The 6060-nt window shown below is 52.4% G+C and overlaps 1 long non-coding RNA gene across 1 annotated transcript in view; it reads left to right on the forward strand.

The window, feature by feature from the left end:
* Nucleotides 1-5587, forward strand: part of LOC137463983 (uncharacterized) — a 118997-nt gene extending 113410 nt beyond the window's left edge. The window contains exons 2-3 of the long non-coding RNA XR_010994045.1: nucleotides 5116-5225; nucleotides 5523-5587. This is a non-coding gene — a long non-coding RNA (uncharacterized lncRNA). The remainder of the gene's footprint in view (nucleotides 1-5115; nucleotides 5226-5522) is intronic.
* The last annotated feature ends 473 nt before the right edge of the window (nucleotides 5588-6060 follow it).

The following is a 6060-nucleotide window of genomic DNA, read 5'->3' on the forward strand; positions in this document are numbered from 1 at the left end:
AGTGGGCAAATATGCAGTAGGCCATTCCTTGCTGTGTTCATGACAGGTCCTTGCCAATTCCTTGCCAAGGCCTTCCCAACTCCTTGCCCAGTCCTTGACAGGCCTTGTTCGGAACAGCTAACGTAACGGTGCAGCAACTGCACCTGCACTGCCGCTCTCTCCAAGCCGGCACTGCAGTGGGGGAAGGGGTTTCTCCTCGTGGCAATCGGTAGGCAAAAGTGGGGGCTTCAGACGGCCTCTTACACTTGGTCTGAATCAATCCTGTTCACCATCCCATATTGGGGAATGATTGATTCTAGAAGTGTTTTACTCACAACATTGGCATTGGCTTTAACCGTGGGTACCGCCTCTACCCAATGAGTCAGGTCACCTACTATCACTAGTAAAAACTTCCACCGTTGTACCTGGGGAAGCTCAGTAAAGTCTACTTGGATGTTTTGAAAGGGCTGTAAGGCTAGTTCTCGCCCTCCCCTGGTGTTTTCCTCATGACCTTCTCATTTACTTGTTGGCATATCTCACACCTTTCAATTACCTGCTTAGCTATCCCAAAAATTCCTATGCAGCCCCAGTCCCTTAGAAATTGATCACTTAGCACTTGTGTACCCCAATGTGTTGTCCCATGTTTGCCTTCTAGCATTTTCCTGGCAAGGGGTTTATTCAACATTTGCCTCCCATCTGCTAATCTCCACTTCCCTTTGTTATCTTTCTTGGTCCTGTTTTGAGGAATTCTTTCTCTTCTGTCTCACTGAATACGGGGACTTCTTCCATTTCTCTCATAGGGGTTAATGCTATCATTAGTTTTTCTGTTCCTGGTTCGGATGAATTCTTAGCATCTAAATCTGCTAAATGGTTCCCTCGTGCTTCTTGAGTCACCCCTTTTTTATGTCTTTTAACATATACTGCTGCCACTTCTTCTGGCAATTGTAAGGTTTCTAATGCTTCTAAAATAAGTTTTTAGTTCCTTTCCCCTTGAATTTAATAGCCCACTCTCTTCCCAAATTTTTCCAAAGGTATGCAGTACTCCAAAAGCATATTTTGAGTCTGTATATATTGTTTCTCTTTTCTGTGTTAATATTTCCAGAGCTCACTTTAGGGCATACAACTCACATGCTTGGGCTGACCAGTTGGAAGGTAACTTTCCTTTTTCCAGGGCCACTAACTATTCATCTGCTATAGCCTACCCCAATACCCTGTGCCCTGGATTACCCGTGAAAATCCATCAATGTACAATCGTTTTCCACCGTGGAGTGGTTGATCTGTTAGGTCCTCTCTTACTTTAGTTTGATAGTTTATAACTTCTAGGCAATTATATATTAATTCCTCACCTGGTTTTCCATCTAAAGCTAGGCAGGGTTGAGTTGGTTACTCACAACTAGCTCTAAACCATTATCTATTAAGATAGCTTCATATTTTAGTAGTTGGGAATCAGTGAGCCATTTCTCAGCCTTTTAGCTGAGGATACTCCTTACTTAGTGTGGGGTATATATTTTCAGTTTTCCTCCAAAGGTTAATTTTTTGCTTTCTTCTACGAGTGGGGTGCTCGCTGCCACCACCTGAATGCAGGTTGGCCACCCCCAGCTGACAGGGTCTTGCAGTTTTGATAAATAGGCCACTGGTTTCCTGGATCCTCCCCGGTCCCGGGCTAACCCTCCATGTGCTGCCCCTTTTTCTATATCCACAAACAGATGGAAGGGTTTGTCTAAGGCAGGAAGACTCAGTGCTGCTGCACTGACTAATTTTGGCTTTAAAGCTTCAAAATTTGCTTGTTGTCTTCTTCCCACCTAATCTCTTCTTCTACTAACTTTTCATACAAGAACCTGATGGCCTGCGTGTATCCTTCAATCCATAGCCTGCAATATCCCAACAGGCCTAAAAACCTTCTGACTTCTCTCTCTTAGTTTTTGGTCATGGGAGTGAGGCTATCCCTGCAATTCTCTCAGGGTTCAACTGCCAGCTCCCTTGACAAATCACATGTCCTAGGCATTTTACTTCCCTCCCTACAAATTGGAGTTTCCCTTTTGATACTCAAAGTCCTTGGTCCCCCCAAAAATTTACCAGTGCTGTGGTGGATTCTCGAACTTTGAGATACCTTGAGAGGAGCCCAGTGCTCCTTGCTCCCCTGTGCTGACACGTGAGTGTTTTTCTGGTTTCGGGATGGCCCTGGCTGTGTGAGGGGTGCTACGTGGACACGAGACAGCTGGTCCTGTCCCGCTGGGTCCCAGCAGTGCCTCACAGCAGTCCTGCATCCATGTCAGGATGCTGGCCAAGAGAGGTCCTGGAAGCTGAGACAGCTGATTTTAAGCTTGAGCAGGTGCCTACACGCCAAGGCCAACGGTGTTCCCTCAGGATACAGCAGTCCTGAGGGGTCTCCCTCATTTAAAGAAATCAGCAGACAAATGCATTGTCAGCCAAAAGCCCTTTTATTGACCTGGCAGGAGGGCAGGGGTCTGCACCCCACTAAAGTGTTTCTCTGCCACATATAAATTTCAGTGGGTTGATGTAGGAGTTGTATCAAACATACCATCCATCTTTACACTGCTGAGGTGATTCCATAGGCAGGCGGTTGGAAATGCATTCTGTCAGATTCCCATACTTGAAGCTGATTTCCAGGTGCTGGCCAGGAGCGGTCTCGATGCCCCAAAGCAGCACAAAGTCTTCCTCAGGGCTTCCCTGCACAGGGCTGATTCCACACTTGCCCTTAGTTCTTCTGGTAGACTGTGTCTAAAGCTTTTTGTCAGGTCACTCTCATCTCAAGTTAGGCCATCAGGTTTTTGTTATGCTAACTGGTGCGAAGTACTTAGGTATGTCTGTGCTAATTACTTGTTTACTCATGTGAATTGCTTGTGCTTACTTATGTCAAACCAAGGCCTTGTTCCATCCCCAAAGGTGCCTGAGGCCACCCGCTCCTTGTGGCACCAGTTGCTTTCCTGTGGGATGTTCTCCCTCCCCAAGGGTAAAGAGGGAGCTGCAGAAAGAGCTTGCCAGGCTGCTCTCCATCCTTTCCCAGCACTCCTGGTGAAGTGGAGAAGTCCGAGCTGAGCGCAAAGGTGCAAATGGAACAGCCGTGCACAGGAAGGCTCGGTGGGAAGGATGATCCAGGATCCATAGGCCTGGCAGCCTGAGCGTGCTCCAGGGGAAGGCCTTGGAGCAGATCCTCCTGAGTGCCATCCCACGGCACCTGCAGGGAACCAGGGCGTCTGCTGGAGGGTGGGAAAGCTCTGCGGAGGGACGGGGACAGCTGGGGCTCCTGGCGGGGTGTTGAGGGCTTCTGTGTGGGAGTTTGCGAGGCTTGGTGCTGGTGGGGTGTTGGAGAAGGAGTTGTCTGGAAGGTGAGAGGTCTAGGCTGGAATTTGAGTCAGTTTGAAGGCAGCATCTGTACTTTGGCACAGCTTTGGTTAGGGAGGGCAGAAGGAATATCTGTGACTTTTCCCCTTCATGGTCCTGATTCTCCTGCAGGGAACAAGAGGGGAGAGCTGTACTTTACTGGCCACTCAGATCTCTGTACCAGGGGGAGGATTAGCCCTTTTGCCATCTACTCAATTCTTTGAGCTACTTTTCTAACACTGAGTGGACTTTGATTTCTTGAGAGCTTTTATTCCTTAAGAGAATGAGATTATCATCCGTTCATAGAAAACTAAAGAATGGCCCTTGTTTTTTTCCTTTTTTTTGTAGTGTTATGTTCTGTAAAGTGACCCTCAGTGGATGAGGTTAAGGCAAATGAGTTGCTGCTTTGAGATGGGAAGCAAAATTCCAACTCTTCACCTCCTCAGGCCATCCCAATTCATTTGGGAAGTTTGCAACTTTTTGGAACTACTTGAGTCGAGCAATGGGAAGTAAAGCTTTCCTGAATTGAGGATTCTTACTTGCAAGACTCTTCTCTGCCTTCACCGCTAAGGTGTTTTTCTGCTGAAGGCAGTAACTGCAATGAGAAAATAATTTCAGCATGGAGTAAGAGCTTCTGACAGAGACCAAGTGTTGCCAGCGTTGCTCCAGGTGCTCCTGCCAACAGCCCCTTCTGTGCCAACAGGAGCGCAGCCCCCAATGCACGTGGGCTTTGGCTCCCTCTGGCACAGAAGCCCCCCATGGGCACAGGTCTCTGGGGCAGGAGATGGGCACCGGTGCTGCCAGGGCTCGGGGGGTGGCAGGTCTGCTTGGGCAGGGACCCTGCCACACCTGCTGATGTCAGCGCTCCCCGGGCCCCAGGGGTCAGAGCAGCATTCCTGCCATGGCCCACACGTTCCTTGTCTGTGTCACACCCGCGGGTTTAGGATGGCCACCAGCCGGGACGTGTCCCAAGGAGGCCGTGCCAGCTTCTGTGGAAGGCCCCGTGCCCTTCCCAGCGCGGCTGCGTCGGCAGCCCTGGGGGCTCCTTCTGCTGCCCTGAGCCCGCAGAGCAGGGCAGTGTTTGCTGATAGTTTCAGCCATTCCCAAAGATCCTGTCGGGCTGTCTTAGACACTTGGGGTGAGGGATTCCTTCCAACCTGATCCACTTTGGGTGGGCTGGGGGCAGCCCCAGGGCAGGGGGCAGTGTGTGCAGGGGCCATTTGTGACAAGGTGCAGCACGGTCACCGTGGCATGGAACGGGACAGCGTGTCCAAGGGCCCTTTGTGACACGGGGTGACATAGGAGCTGGCGGTGACAAGACCACGCCACAGTGCTCGCAGCACACGACGGGACAGGACGGGACAGAGCGGTGCCGTGAGGAGCCCCCGCACAGCGCACTCGTTCGTGTCTGACCCGGAGCTTTTCTGAGGCGTTATTCCTGCAGCTGACCTCGAGGCCTGACCACAGGACTTGGTGACACATGGCCTTCCCGAGGCTGCTCTCCTGCAGGTGTCCTCGAGGGTAGACCGTGGGACTTGGTGCCCTGGAGGCATCTCCCATCCCTGCCACCGGTGCCCTCGAGGCCAGACCACAATCCTCGACAGGAGTCTCCTGTCCTTGTGGCTGGAGCCCTCAAGACCAGAGTGCAGGACTTGCTGTCCTGTCGCCTTCCTGAGGCTTCTCTCTTGAAGGTGCCTTCCAGGCATGACTGCAGGCCTTGCTGACTCGGAGCTTTTCCGAGGCATCTCTCCTGCAAGTCATCACAAATCCGATCACTGAAATGGAGCAAAGACCCCCGAGAGTGCCCAAGCTGGCCTGGGTGGAGGAAGAGGAAGAAGGCCCTGGAGCTGGCCCAGCACAGGAGACTGAAGAGGTGGTGCAGTTCAAGCCTCAGCAGGAGAGTGAGTGGCAGAGCTGGGCTGCTGGGCTGGTGGCTGCAGCCAGTTTGGCCACATCCCATGCCATGGCATCCCATGGCATCCCATCCAATCCCAGCCCATCCCAGCCCACCCAGCCCATCCCCTGGGCACTTGCCCATGGACAGGACTAAAGAGGGGCTGGGCAGACACCCCACAGTGGCCATGCTCCATCCCCTGGGGCATCCCAGGGCTGTCCCTGCCTGGGGAGCGCAGGGCTGGGCTGTGTTCTCTGGCCTCTCCCGCAGCCCCTCAGCTCAGGCTGTGCTCGCTCTTTGCCAGGTGCAGCCGTGCAGCGCACACAAGAGCAGGAACACACCCATGGCCTCTTCCACAGAACAGCGCAGGTACCTGCCGCCATCCCCAGCTGGGCTGGGCCTGCTGTCACCGCTCAGCCGAGCACCACGCTTGGAGCATCCCTGGCTTCCTGCCTTTCTCCTACAGCTGGTTTTCAAATTCATCAAAAAGATTCGGGAAGAAGAGACCAGCACCATGGGCACAGGGCTCAGAGCATATTCGCACATCTTCAAAACCAAGACCTGTGCTGCCCTGCTGGATATGCTCGTAGAGGAGGGGTTTTCCAATCCAAAGCAAGTAAGCAGCCTGTGGCCATGGTTTGATCCTCCCAGGAATTGCTTGGCCTCCTAAGCCATGCCTACTGGTCACTGGAAGCCTTTGAGGCCATGGCAGTGTGGTGGCAAGGAAAACACTTCTCTGGGGAAGCTGGGGACATTCCTCCCTCTGGCAGCTTTCCAAGTCTCCCCCTGCCTTCTCCAGGTGCCTGCCATGGTGAGGTACATCCACCAGTGGCTCATGGCCA

This window comes from Anomalospiza imberbis, chromosome 33 (assembly GCF_031753505.1).
Source record: "Anomalospiza imberbis isolate Cuckoo-Finch-1a 21T00152 chromosome 33, ASM3175350v1, whole genome shotgun sequence".
NCBI classification, from domain to species: domain Eukaryota; kingdom Metazoa; phylum Chordata; class Aves; order Passeriformes; family Viduidae; genus Anomalospiza; species Anomalospiza imberbis.